Source organism: Notamacropus eugenii, chromosome 6 (genome assembly GCF_028372415.1).
Source record: "Notamacropus eugenii isolate mMacEug1 chromosome 6, mMacEug1.pri_v2, whole genome shotgun sequence".
Taxonomy (NCBI): Eukaryota; Metazoa; Chordata; class Mammalia; order Diprotodontia; family Macropodidae; genus Notamacropus; species Notamacropus eugenii.
Window position 1 is genome coordinate 127867170 of NC_092877.1, and position 15797 is coordinate 127882966.

At 36.0% G+C, this 15797-nt stretch overlaps 1 long non-coding RNA gene across 1 annotated transcript in view; it reads right to left on the reverse strand.

Moving 5' to 3' along the window:
• Positions 1 to 2841: 2841 nt before the first annotated feature.
• Positions 2842 to 15797, reverse strand: part of LOC140511795 (uncharacterized) — a 42713-nt gene continuing 29757 nt past the window's right edge. The window contains exons 5-6 of the long non-coding RNA XR_011969673.1: positions 14920 to 15017; positions 2842 to 3445 (exon numbers count right to left, since the gene is read on the reverse strand). This is a non-coding gene — a long non-coding RNA (uncharacterized lncRNA). The remainder of the gene's footprint in view (positions 3446 to 14919; positions 15018 to 15797) is intronic.

Genomic DNA, 15797 nt, shown 5'->3' on the forward strand with positions numbered 1-15797 from the left:
TCTGTAGCTGCATCTGCAGCTCTTGTGTTAGAGGCACACACACCTCACACAAAGCCTGAATATAGTTTGGGAGATGTCCTCATTCTCTATTATGTTGCCATCACTCAATCTAGAAACTTTCCTATCTGAAATTGCCCAAAGTACTATTATCATCTGTCCTTACAAGTACACATTTCACAAAATTCAAAGAATATACAGTTTCATTTACAAACCCAGGGAAGCAAGATGGGGTCATAACAGTTATTGTGGCAAATAATGTAACATGTACTTTCCTGTCCTACTCTCTGGGACCAGACTTATTAAATGTTTCCCTCAGGGTGCTCAGATAACCTGAGGGGGAGGTAGTATCTTTTTCTTTTTTTCTGGCAATGAATCCAGCCCTGAACGAGTGTGTTACTCTCATTTTAGGGGGATAGTGAATAGAACCCCAGTTCCATTTAATGTCAATTGACTTTTAGAAAGGGGAATTTATTTCACAGAAACAGAAAGAACAAGCATGCATTCCCCCCAAGACTTCAGAGGTATAATCCCCTCCACACTATCTCAGTGTTTGGGGGTGGATTAGACTCATAATTTAGCTCAGTTTTTACATAGCTTTAGTCCCATCAAATATATGCTCAAGGGCAGTATCTTAGCTGGTTTCTTTTGAGCTGGAATCCCAGAAATGTACTCCTCAGGAAGTTATTTCTGGATTGGTTGCAACATTGGCTCAGATTCCTGGACTACCAGATCCATATTACCAAATTCTCAGCCCAGATTAGAGATCCTACACCTTGCACTTGGAACAGAAAAGAATGGACAAAATGCCAAAGACCTAGATCCCTTTTGTGAGATCCACTTGGTCTCAGAGGAGGAACAAGGAGTCTTAAGTCCCTCTCCCACTTACTATGTGGATACAAGTGAATCAGACATTATTAGAGCAAATGCCAAAGTGAGTCCTGACTCAGGGTTTTTAAGATTTGTTTTTAAGATTTGCTTGATTTGCTGGGGCTGGGTCTCTGCTAGTGCAGCTCCACTCTCACCTAGGTGCAACAGACCTTTCCTGCTGACCTTCTAAGTTGTCTTTATCTGGAAAATTATTTCACCCAGTTCTTTTGTGGATTTCACTGCTCCAGGAATTGTTTTATGGGATTATTTAAATGCGTTTGAAAGGGTTTGGGGGAAAGCTATGGGGGAATCACTGCTTTTTCTCAGTCATCTTGGCTCTGCCCCCCTTTAATTTACTTTAACATGAGGGTCTCCAGAAATATTGTCTCCAAGAACAGTCTATTCCATTTCAGAAAGTTCTACTTCTTAGGATGTTTTTTGTTCCTTCCTATCCAACTTCTCTACAACTTCTGCAAAGGACAAAAGAAGTTTAATCCTTTTACAATGTGAAAGATCTTTGAATACTTGAAGAAAGTAGTCACCTCCCCCCCTTCACCTCAAATCTCTTATCCAAGTGAAAGTCTACTGTGCTTTTAATAAATCTTTATAAGACATGGCAACTAGTCTTCTCATCATTGTAGTTACTTTGATGTAGATGCCCTACAGGTGAGCAAACCTCATTCAAAGTATTGTGTTCAATTCTGGATATCACATTTTAGGAGGGATGCTGTTGAGTTGGAACAAGTTCAGATGAAGAAAAATAGAGAGTGAGGACATGCCATATGGACACTGGACATAAAGACTTACAGAAGACATGATCTTTGTCTTCAAACTGTTGAAATGCTATCACATTGGAAAGGAATTATGCTTGACTATAAATGCACAGAAGTGTGCTGGAGCCAGCCCCAATGTTTGCAAGAGTTGATTGTTAAATTTTCAGCATTAGCATTTATACCTTGGGAACCAGCAAACATTATAAATCAGGGCTTGATTTATTGTTTTATTGATTATCTAGAATTATAAAAGTGATGAAGAAAATACCAACCCTGCTGACTCAACTTAAAAATATGTCTTGAGTACACTTTTCCCCTGAAGAACCAGTTGTTATGCATTTACCAGCACACTTCTGTTCCAGAGGATAGAAACGGCAAAAAATGACCTCTTAGATCAAGGTCTGGCACATAGTAGGATTTTAACAAATGCTCATTGATTTATTTTTTAAAAGATTTGGCTCAATATCAGGAATTATTTTTACAATTGAAGTTGACTCAAAGTGAAATAGCCTGTCACAGAAGATACCGAGGTCCCCATCACTCGAGGGGACAATCAGAGGCCAGATTACTTTCTATAATCAGTATTGTAGAAATTATTCTTGCTCAAATAGGATTGGATTTATTGTATACTGAGAAAGATCCCTTCCTACTCTAAGTTTCTAAATGATTCTATCGCCTGGACACAACTAATTCTACTCATACGTATCCATAAACATTTTCAACCTAATATTTGCCTAAATTACTTGGAAGGCACATATTCAAAACTTTCAAATAATGCTGAAAGCTGTTTTTACATGTAATGGAGTATAATAAAATATTATTAGAAATAAAATAAAAAGATATGTATTTCAATTAAATCTTATTCTGATTATTGTTTACAACTGTATTTTTCTTAATTTATCAGTTATTTTGACTGTACTAGCTTAATTTGGATCATCTCAAGATTTAAAGGATATGACTCACATAGTGCCAGAGCACAATATGGCATAAGAGAGATGGGCTGGTAGACAGGAAGACCTAGCTTCACATTTGACTTCTGACATACACTGGCTATTTGACTATGGGTAAATCACTTAACACTTTAGTGCTAAGCAGCTCTTTAGGATTATATGTTGTAGAGAATATGGTGACCAAAATTGGTGGAGAAAATTTCCATATCTGGGAGTTCCCTAGAACAATAAAATTATAGGTACAATCCACATTGCTGTGACATTACTTTTATTTATTACTCATGTATTTTGCTATTTTGTATCACAAATATACAATCCAAAACTATGTTACAATAATATTATTCACACTTTCCCACCAATTTAATGCCAATTTAGAACAGATGAATAAATATATAAATCTTTAATTTGATACTGATGGTAGGATTTTTCTCTTAAAATAATGTGTAAATGTAATGTCTGAGACAAGATTTGATTTAAAGTGTCACTGGCTCCAGGTCCAGTATCATGAGCACTATGCCACCAATGTGATGATGATGATAGATGACATTTATTTGCTCTTTAAATTTTTCAAATTACTTCTAATACATTTTCATCTGAGCTTTATAATAATCCTGTTTGGGAAATGTTGGCATTGTCCCCATTTTATATTTGAGAAAAGTGAGTCTCAGAGAGGTTAAATGATTTGTCCAGGGTCACGTAGCTTGTGGCAGGACTTCCTGACTCCACTATCAGCATTCAGTCCAGTATTCAGACCACAAATCCTTCAGAGGGTCACGCAGTTATAGATGTGAAACTAGAAGGGACCTGAGAATTCATCTGGTCTGTCTCCTTGCTTTAAGAAGAGGAAACTGAAGTCTAGGAAAGAGTTAAATAGAAAGGTCAAAGTCAGGTAGTGAGTAGCAGGGCAAAATTTGTACCCAGATCCTCACTCGGACTCCAGACATTTGTTACAACGCGTAACCTCCTCTATCCCTGCATTGTATTTAGTCATATAGTTACACACACACACACACACACACACACACACACACACACATACACATACATACGTATACACACACACACACACACACACACACACACAGAGTGGTGCAGTGGGTAGAAAGCTGGCCCTGAAATTACCTTCTTGAGTTCAAATCTGACCTCAGACACTTATTAGCTGTATGACCCTGGGTGAGTGACTTAAACCTGTTTGCCTCAGTTTCCTCGTTGGTAAAATGAGCTGGAGAAGAAGATAGCAAACCACTCTAGTATCTTTGCAAAGAAAACCCCAAAAATGGGGTCACAAAGAGTTGGATATGATTGACTGAACAACAATATGTGTGTATATGCATATATGTTCATGTCTATAAATGTGAATAGTTGTCCCTTTGGCTTTATCATGAAATTAGGATCATAGGATTATAGACCTAACTCTGGAAGAGACCTCAGGAGCCATATAATCCAACTCCTTCATTTTACAGACAAGGGAATTGAGGCCCATGTAGGTATGGTGATCTATTGTTATTTATGGATTATGTATATTATGAAATATTCTTCCAATTCCCAAGATTCCATTGCTTTGCAACTCAGATGACAAAGTTACTTACCACACTGCCAGATTCAATATGCTCCCACATTTTAACTCTCTCTCTCTCTGGCTTTCTATATTAAGCTTTTAAGTCCCCAAGTAAGTTCTTTGCTGATATTTTGATGAGGTGTTAAATCTTCCTCTGCTATTCTTACAACTGACAGTTACTTTTCCACTTCAGCTTTAAAAGAGGCTATTGGTGAACTCATACATTGGAGTAACTTTTTTTCTGGCTACAGATCCATTAAAATCTACCAAAAAATAAAAAAAAAAAAAACAGTTGTCAATATGATAGAAAAACCCTTTGTGATGTGCTGGAACAGCCTCAATAAATTTGGAATTTTTAATGCTCTGTTTTTTGAAGGTACTGTGTGCTTACCCCTGGTGGCTTCCTATAGGACTAAGAAACAGAATCCTCTAAGAGCAACCTTCTTAAAATTATGTACTTCAAATATATGACAGGCTTTAAAAAAATTCTGACTCAATGTGAACTTTTACTTGCTTACAGTTAATGTACTCATGTGAAGAAATAGTTGTACTTAAATGTTAACACACTTGGAAAGGCAAGATCTTTTTTTTTCCAAAGCAGTGATATGAGCTTTGTAACCTAAATGGAAATGATGTTATAATATCCAATAGTAATTGCTCTTTTCTTCTTCTTGTTTATTGTTGTTCACTTTAAAAAAAGAAGAAAAAAAAAGAAGCTCCATGTGGAAGCAAACAGTGAGGTATTTTGCCGGCTGAAATACAGTGCCCAAGCAGCCACTGAAGATGTGGGATGAGCAGGTGGAGAATAGAAACCCTTCCTCCTTAGCTCACCTTGTGTTCTGGCTTATATTCGTTCACATGCTGACAGAGATTCTTGGGAATTTCTAGCAAATGAGACAGTTTTCTAAGACAGAAGTCTATCCTTTCTGCCCCAGAAATGGAGGGCAAAAAGAAAAAGAAAAACCTTAGATTTTAGCTTTATGGCATTATTATTGGCTATTTTTTTTTAGTCTGATGTGGAGGCCATCAGTAAAAAGCAAACATGCCATCCTATTAAGGCAAGTGTTGTTGAGTCATTCCGTATATCAAAGAACACTCGAGCTGAGATGGCTCACAGGTAGCACGGAAGAGATGAAGCTGGTAGCAGAAAGTAATGGTCAACCACTCAATTAACGTATGTTTATTAAGCAACTACTGCTTACAAGAAAATGTGCTAGGAGTTGGGGAAAGGAAGGCAAAATCAAAATAGTCCCTACCATCAAAGGAAATAACATGTGTGTGTCTCTATGTTTGTGTACATGTGCATGCAGTCTCTACAGGTGTGCTCATATATGCATACTCATCTGTGCATGTATATGTGCACATTCATACATATACACACATAGATATCTATGCACATGCATAAACTTATCTTCATATTGTTTCCCCAGCCAGACTTCTTTGATGGATGTTTATGTCAAGGGTGAAGCAAATAGGTTGCAAAGGCATAACTGTCATATGTCCCATAAGAGGAACATTTGAATTAGAAAGACAAATTATAGTCTTGGTCCCTAGTGAACAATGCTACATAAATGATTGCTTCCTTTTATCCCAAGTTTTGATTTCTATAAAGAGCAGATAAAATCTCATCCTGAACTAATTAACAGGATTACATAATTAACAATGACAAAGCACTTAAAAAGATGGGTAATAAATCAAGCATGATGAAATAATGGCATTTTTAATTTAAGGTTTATGTGATTTCTATTGAGATCATTCTTATACTCGACTTCACCCCAAGTGACAGAATGAATAATCAAATATAGAAGTTATCAATAAGAAATTAGTTCACAGATACAGAAATGCATTAAATTCAGCAGGGAAACAGGCACAGTTAGGGGAAAGGGAAAGTAGCATTTAAGAAGATGGTACAATCAGAGAAGCCAAAGTCTCAAGTAATAGACTTTAGCTTCAGTGGGTGGTAATAAATGGGAGCACAGATTAAAAGAAAAGTATAAGAAACAGTAATTAGCTCCTAGATAGCTGAAGTGGGCTTGGGGGAGTAGATTCATCTGAGATCACTTCAGTTAGAAAAGTGCAGGAAAAAGCCATTATTCTTAAAGGCATCATAGATAATGGGTTAATATTGATATTTAATATGTATATTAATTCAAATGCTTAAAAAATTTAACCAAATATAGGAAGAAATAGAAAAATAAGAATAGTTAGGAACTTCAATGTCCCTTTTGAAGTCCTAGACTGATGTAACAAAAGATAAATAAGAAAAGCGTTAAAGATTTACATAGGTTATTTCAAGTCAGATATTATAGATCTCTGGAACTTATTGAACAGAAATTGAAATAGAGTTTAATAGCTTAGAACTGCATTAAGACTTTTGGAACAATATAAATACGTGCACACAGACATATGTCTGTGCATGTATGCATATATATGTACAAACATGTATATATATATACATACATATATGTATATACGAATGTGTAAAATATATATATTATATATATACAAACACATAATATATGTCAGCATGTAAGACTTTTATAAAATTAACCATGTGCTATGATATGATAACCTCTTAAACACAGAAAAGCAGAAATATTAAGAATCCTTTATTTAGAACAACAATTAAAAATTTAACCAATAAAGAGATTTTAAAGAAAGGATCTGTCAAACACTGGGAAACTCTGGGCCCATTTTCAAGTCAGATTCTCATAGATTTTTAAGATTCTTCATCTGTTGATGACAATGTTTATATTAAGTTCAGGATTTAGAAAATGATAGAAATATCACAGGATATTTAAGAATTGAAATTCTTTGAAGTTTCAAGTGAACTATGGGTTCCCAATTTAATGTTTTTCTTTTGTCTCTGTTGTTAATAAGATCAGAACCCCAAGGTTTGAACTAGTTGCCACCACATTGCCTAGTTATTGGAAAAGTAACGTTTAAGAGATTGTACTAAATTGTGTTCAGATCCAAGTTTTGTAAAAAGATTTTAGCAATAACATCTTAGGAACTACAAGTGATACTGAATCTGAGAAACAAATTCACTGAAGACCTGACCTGAAGGGAGATGTTTCCAGAAGACTAGATGGTTACAAAGGACATCTGAGATTATAGATGAAATGTGTTGATTAAATGGACATTAGGTGTGGATCATTTCCAACCCATAATCCCTCGGTGGAGCGATTCAACTTTTGGCACTCCTGACTCAGAGGTTTCTTTTCTTTTCTTTTTAGTTAACTGTTTATTTTTACTTTTCAACATTCACTTCCATAAGTTTTTAATTTTTTTCCCCCTCTCTCTCCCTTCCTTCCCAAGATGATATGCAGTTTTATATGGACTCTACACATACATTCCTATTAAACACATTTTCACATTAGTCATGTTGCACAGAAGAATTAAAATGAATGGGAGAAAGTATGAGAAAGAAAACAAAGCAAAAAAGAAAACAGTCTGCTTTGCTCTGTATTAAGACTCCATAGTTCTTTCTCTGGATGTGTATGGCATTTTCCATCATGAGTCCTTTGGAATTGTTTTAAGTCCTTGAATTGCTAAGAAGGGCTAAGTCTATCAAAATCAGTCATCATATACTGTGGCTGTAGCTGTGTACAATGTTCTCCGGTTCTACTCACTTTACTCAGCATCAATTGATAAGTCTTTCCAGATTTTTCTGAAGTCTGCCTGTTCATCATTTCTTATAGCAGAATGGTATTACATTACATTCATATACCACAACTTGTTCAGTCATTCTCTAACTGATGGGCATCCCTTCAATTTCCAATTTTTGGCTACCACAAAAGAGAGCTGCTATAAGTATTTTTATTCATGTTTTGTTTTTTTTTTTTTCATTTTTATGATCTCTTTGGGATATAGCCCTAGAAGCAGTGTTGCTGGGTCAAAGGGTTTGCACATTTTTATAACTCTTTGAGCATAGTTCCAAATTGCTTCCCAGAATGGTTGGATCAGCTCACAGCTTCACCAGCAATAAAGTAGTGTTCCAACTTTCCCACATCTTCTCCAATGTTTATCATTTTCCTGTTTTGTCATGTTAGCCAATCTGATGGGTATGACTCAAAGGTTTCTTTTCATATTGAGGCTGATTTTGATTCCTCCCACCTTTGGTGGTCATTTTGGCCTTAAGGATGCTATTTATCCTACATTTTTGGGACTTCTTGCTACCCTTGTATGCACTCTACTATTTTGGGGGGAATTAAGTGTTGTCTGCATGTCCCTACTCATATTGGGATCCATGTTACCAATACTGTAATGATTCAGCAGTACCTAGAACTGACCTAATGCCTCACATGGGTCTAGGTCTTTTGTCTGTCCTGACCAAAAGGGAGGAATATCAACCCCTTGGAAATTCTGGGTCCCTACCCTGTTCTGACTAGTAGTTTCTAAACCTGTTCTATCCCAACCTCTCACCACCCTCACTGCCAAGGTAAATTCCTGACAATCTCTGCTTTGACCAGCAGTTTCTAACTGTTCCTAGACAGAGACAGTCCCAAGGATGTTTCTACATCCCATCCTTTCCTGCAGTTTAGCTATTCTGTTGACCCTCTAGGTGACCCTGCCTCTGCTGGCTGGAGGAAGCTTAAAGCAAACCTGCGGTTTTTCCAGGAAGGTGCTGTCACCCTGCTATAAATAACTTGTGACCCACTGTTCCATCTATCTACCTAGCCACCCACTTCCTGCCTGCATGTAATCTCTGTAATTGACCTCTCTAGACATCCCTGTATGAGAAACATCATGTAGTATTCTATTGCAATTCCTTGACCCAGAATAAAATGCCTCGCTGTTATTCTGCTGGCCACATAGGTGATTTGAGTTTTTGTATATTTGACAAATCTTAAATGGAGACGAAACAATTTAATCCTAAAAAGTGGAGGTCAAGCACAAATCATAGTAACAATAGATAATTTCATCAGAATAAATGAGAATAGTTAGACAACATAATAAAACGGATCTTAGGAGAAAATTTTTCTTTTCACCAAAAGAAAAAACAGTCAATGAATTAGTCATCAAACTAAAAAACAAAAAACAAAAAAACCCCAAACAAATAAGCAAACGAGAAAAAAATGAAAAAACAGAACCAAGCATGAAGAAAGACATGCGGAGGAAGCAGGGGAATAATAAACAAACCTGGAAACAAACAGGAAAAAAAATTGTTAGACATGCTGATGAGGTACAAACCCAAGCCAAGACCTTCCCCCCTTGGATTGGGAGGGCTTTTGTCCCATTTGCTGAAGGGCCCCAGAAAGTCTGGCCTTCAGGGGGCTCCTTGGACCTTTCTATTTCTCTCAGCCCGGATACTCCCTATCTGATCATCATTTAGCATTCTCTTCCTGTGATCCTAGCATCCTTTTGATACTCCCAACTACTTAGCATTCTCATGAAGTCCAAGTTGCCCAGCCTGGTTTGTGGATTATCTGGACTACCTGCCACTCCCATCAGGATCCTCCCTCAGGCTCATCTATGGAGACCATCCCTAGAACCCTGAGACTGCCTGGCAACACCTAATGCTTTCTTGAGTCTTTTTCTGTATTTAAGGTCCATCTTGCCTCCATGAAGGTACTCAGATTCAATCCAGCTCAGACTCTGTCTAGCTGAGATTCTATCTGGCCTGCTTGTGAATACAAGTGTTACAAATGTTTAGGCTCCTTAAGAGTCAACCCACTATGGTGAATCTTTAATAAACTTTGTTTTTCTTTGGTTTTTAGAAGGCTTGTGTTGAATTCATTCGAGCAAGACCCGGATGGTTGGTGTTTTGCACTCCTCAGCACCCCTGAATCTCAACAAAACCATTAATTTGATTTTTTTTTAAAAGAAAGAGGAAAACCAGATTTCCAAAATTTAAAAAGAGAGCCAAAGATTTGCAAAAAAAAAAAGAAATAAAAGAAGTTATTAGAAATCATTTTACCAATTATATCCCCTAGCTAATTTAAAAATAAATAAAATGGATGAGTAGTTATAAAATACAAAATACTCCCTTTAAAAGAACAACAAAATAATTCGAATAACCTAATCTCAGAAAAAAAAAGATAATGGACAAATCTTAAAGGAATTTCCAAGTATAAAAACCTCAGGACCAGATGGATTCACAAGTAAATTATATCATATATTCAAAGGGTAATTAACTTCAACATTACCTAGTTTGCAAAAATAGCCAAAAAAGATCCTACCATTGTTGGAAGGGTTGTGGGAAGGTGAATACCTAACACACTTTTGATGGAGCTATGAATTGATGCAACAATTCTGAAATCAATTTGAAACTATACAAAGTCAAAAAACTGTACATACCCTTCTTACTCAGTAATACCAGGATTATATATGTACGCATGCATGTGTGTGTGTGTATAATGCAATGATAATATACACACACATATATATACATACATATGTATATATTCCCAAAAGGATTTTTTAAAGAAATGTGTCCAAATGTACAAAATTTTCTATAGTAGCACTCTTCATTGTAGCAGAGAACTGAGAATAAAATTATTTCTATCAATGGTGTAATGAATGAAAAATGATGGTACATAAATACAATGGGAAATAATTCTGACCTAAGAAATGACTGAAGTTTCAGATTTAGAGAAACTTGGGAAGACTGAAATGAACTAAGGCAGAAAAAATGGGGTCAATGTAACAAAACAACACTTTATACAACGATTACAGTATCGTAAAGGAACAAACAAAAACGCCAACAACGTTGAAAGACTTATGAGCTCTGATCGATACAATTACTATTCCAAAAGACAGATGATAAATTATTCTTCCTACCTCTTGGCAAAGAGGAAATGTACTATATAAATGAGAATCAGTGTAATGTTTAACCTTGTATCTCTTAAGTATTCCATAAATACTTGTTCCTTATGCTTTAAAAAAGTGATATGGATAGTCAATTTTTTACAAAATGCAGATTTAAATTCTCTTCCATATTTCATGACTATCAGTTTTTGAAATAAGTAAATGATATCAATTTCCTGATAGAAAATATTATTTTTAATATGTATGGATATTAATCACGAAGACAGCAACTGGATTATTTCTTCACTACTCAAATTTACCTCTTGACATTGCACATTTAGTATTGAATCTACTAATTTTACAATAAGTACTGACTGTCCTTGCCATACTGCTTCTACTTAACTGCTTCTGTTACCTTTACCAAAACCTAACCAATCAAGGCCGCAGTTTCCCTATCTTGAAGAGATCAATTAAGATTAAAAAAAAAAAAAAACTTTTAAGGCTTCTTTTACCTTCAGATGATCAATTATTCTATGATCTCAATGCAGTATGGTTTGTTGTTAGTAAAATAGGTAAAACATTTAGTTGAATTTCTGTCTTTCCTTATTTCTAAGTAAGTTATCAAAGTACATATACGTTTGTGGAAAAACAAAATAGCTTTATTACCTCTGGAAAAAGAGGTAATTTCTCATCCTACAAAAATAGTTTAGTTACAGCATGGAGTCAGCACAGTGTGATGATCCAGTCATCAGACTTGGTTTTTCATTGTGACTGTATGTTGTTGGGCAAGTCACATAACAGCTCTAAGCTTAAATTTGTCATCTGTAAAATGAGGAGCTTGAATCAGATGACCTCTGAGGCCCCTTGCAGTTCTCAATCTATTGCCTTAAGATCATATAAGAAAAACAACTGTTTCTTTTCAAGACAATCTTTCCATTATTTAGCCCATTGCAATGTGAATTCCTTGAAGACACGGCCCTTTTTTTTTTACTTTTTATCCCTGGTCCCTAGAATGAGAACCTGCACTTAATTAAATCATTGAACTGAATAACTTCATTACTTTGGTCTGTACTGAGTTGGTGAAATATGGAATATTTTAAAATAAATGCAGCACTTTGGGTACTGAAAATTGGCAAAAAACAAAAATAAAAACTAGACTGTTTAGAAGAAAGTGTGATTTAATGAATAGATAAGTGATCTGTAATTAGCATATCAAAGCAAGAGCATCAACCATGCTGGTCTCTACTTTGTAATTACATGGTTTGTATGTAAATGATACTTCTCTAGTGGTAAAAAAAAAAACCAGTTTGCTGTCCAACGGAAGTAAACATTTCTTTTTCACTCTTGTTTATACTTTTCATTTGCTTAGAAAACCCTTCAGGATGATGGGTAAGGTAAACTTCAGTTTCCAAATAGTAGAAAATTCAGAATTCCTGAAGTTTGAATTAACGCAGTTTAGTCATTCTGCCTCTAGGTTTTAAGCATTCACCACTAAGTCCCTCTGAATTAAACCTCGGTTGCAAGGACCAAGCAGAAGACAGTTTAAAAAAAGAAAAAGGAAAAGAAAGAAGCAACAAAAACTTCAGGACAGGTGTTCTTAATCTTTTTTTGTCTGTGAAAGATCTTTTTGGCAGTCTGGTCAAACCTATGGATGTCTTTTCAGAATAATATTTTTAAATGCAAAAACAAAAACAAAACCCCACAACATTATGAAGGAAATCAATTATGTTAAAACATGATTATAAAAAAAATTACAAACCACGTTAAGAACCCACTTAATGTTTCAAGAGGATTAAATATATATATATATATCCTGATAAAAGGATGGGAGGGTCAGGGATGGATAGATTTCTGACTTTGCTTTTGAAGATGAAGGGAAATCATGAAATCATTTCCAGGGGGGTTTGCAGCAAAGATGAGCCTCCATTGGCTGTGCTCATAGTTCCCCTTTTCCGGCTGTTAATTCATAGAGAAGTTATTTTTCACTTTCTTATCAAACTGAAAGAAGGGTCAAAACGTTATACCACAATTGGTCCAACACAAAAAAATTTATAAAGGTGAAACATGAAAGTTAAGTGGAACCGGGTGGAGAAAATCAAATTAGCTTAAGAGTTTAACTGTGCACCCCTGGAAAGAAAGGTTATTCATTGTTGCAAATACAAAGCAGTCTCTGACTACCCTAATTAATGAATAATTCTTGTCTCTTTTACAATAGACCTTTAAACTTTTTCAACTCTGCAGGCTAGAAATGACTTCACTAGGGGGGGTCCAGGGCTTATGGTCCTGAAATGGCAGCTGTTGTTTTCCTCAATCTAGAAAGAGTCTGTGAAGCACATTTTGCTTCACTACTGACACCCACCTCTACACACACAGACACACAGACACACACACACACACACACACACACACACACGCACCCCATTGGCTTGATCTAAACTAAAATTAAAGAATGATACGATTTAGTTTTGCCTTTTGTCTTTCTATCCCCTTGCCTAGCACAGAGTCTAGCTACATTTAGGGGTTTGATAAATGTTGATGAAATTTAATCATACATTTATTTATTTTTATCTTAGGAAATGGTGTTTTATTGAGCAGAAAAGAATTATTTGCAATTAACACATTACCTGCAGTCAGGATGCAAGTTCACCCTTAGTTATGGGTAAAAAAGACTTACTTGCTTACAAAATAGTGAGACAAAGGAAGAAATATCTCAGTCTCACTTGTTAAGTCCCTGAAAGTTTGTATGTGAAGCATACAATAGTGAACAAAGGGAAGTTTAGCTCATTAAGAGTGTTGTTTGAACACATTTTAGCAAACGTCGGACATATATACATAATTAATGTGCTAATTACAAATAATTATCTACTCAAAGGCAAAGACCAGGGACTTGATTATTACGGACAACTAAGGGGCCAATGAAAATAACATTCTGATTAACTGCTCCCCATTCCCACCAAATGCAATTAACCAGTTGCAAAATGAACTTCAATTACAACACTTCAATTACAACTCCCACCCCCATACCTACTCACTTCACTAAAGATATCTAAATTCTATTGAGGAAAAAAATGGAATTTTCTGCTGAAGTCATTTTCTCCCTTTCCCCACAAATACGTTCTAAGACAATGATCCAGAAAGTCTTATGCCTTCTTCTCCCTACCAAAGAGTGATTTCTATTTTGAAAGAAATTAAGGTGATTAAAAAATATGCCTATAAGACTATGAAACTATAAGAATAGTGTTAATAGTCTGGGGATGTCAGGAAATCACTGGACCACATTGGATATTTGATCAGTTTAGGTAGTAAGGGGGTATTGGGTGACAGCAAGATTATTATTATCAAAACGTTTGGGCCCCCAGCCTCGATCCAACCATGCCCTACCACAATATTTCAGTACGAATAAAAGCAGCCCTTGAAATTCATTATATGGCAATCCAACCTCCAACCAAAGGATGTTTGTAAGAGTACATTCATAGGGATCTTTTGGTCAATGAGTTTGTCTGAATATTTGAAGAAATGGGAGGTAGAGTGGTACAGTAGATTTGGAGTAAGAAGACGAAGTCTATTATTGGCTCTCGGTCAATTATTGGCTCTACATTTACTATCTAGGTACTATCTAGGTAACCTTTGGCTAGTCACTTAGTTTCTGTGAGCTTCCATTCCCTCATTTGCGAAAGGAAGAAGGGGAGGGTTGGATTAAATGACCTTTGAGGTCCCTCCCAGCTCTAAATGGAAAATAATGGGGACGGTCAAACTCTTGATGAAATTAATGAACCAGAGGGTGTTATTGTCAGTTGCTCATTTACTGGCTCTCTGTGAAGCTTACAGAGATTTTTAAATACACAGAATGAATGACCTGACAAGCAGCCTCTGATTGTGAAGAATATTATTTCAAAACTTCAAAGTTCTATGATTTTGATGGTACAGATACAGGTCACTATTCCCTCTCTAGAATGAAATTGATGGTTTCACAGAATTGTTATGGAAAACTCACCCCTCCCAAAGCAAAGTTGAGAGTTACCTTCTCCTAAAGTTCGTTTGCCCCTCTCCCCAAACTGATGGAGTCCATAACTGAGTCCACAGATGTTAAGGTTTCTCAGATGTGTCTTTTACTGAAGTCTGTGAAGAAAAATGTCACCTGTGGAAATGTATCTCTTCAAGTTATAATGTTAATTAACAAGACTATATGACTCAATATAAAATTTCACATTTTTGCTTCACTATGACAATATAAAATTTCACATTTTTTGCTTCATGTACAAACTTTCAGGGACTTGACAATTGAAGTTGAGCTTTATTTGGATTTCAGATGAGTGAGGGGAAAACCAAGCAGCACACTTCCAAAAAGAATTCTTACTTTCCTACTTTAGGGAGTGTCAACCACTCCCTGAAGGATCCTGATTGAAAATCTGTCTTAGCCCATGTCTGGGCTCTGGGTATCAGCCTCCAGAGTTGAGATATCTCCACTCAGTCACTTTCAAATTTAACAGAGTTGACTTGGGTAGATATGGCATTACCCTGGTGGCTGCCCTTCTTTTTCTTGGTCCTCTCACGTCAAAAGGACTTGCCATTGGTAAATTTCAAGACCTTCTTGACTTTCTCTCCCCAGTGTTTAGCTGTACCTTGCTTGGCATGAAAAGAGTTGCCACCCACCAGAATATGTTTCAGTTTCTGACTTTACTCTCCAGAAAGGAAAAGATGCTGTATATTGTAACACAGGAAATTGATTATTATAGGAAACCAGATCTAATGACTGCAATTCAAGAGATTGCTGAGGCAAATCTAAGACTGATTAATTGTATGTACAAATAATTAGAGCTATCCTAAATTAAAAGAAGTTGGCTAAAGATATAATAGGTTCCCTCTCACTAACAATGTTCAAGCAGAACCTGAATATCC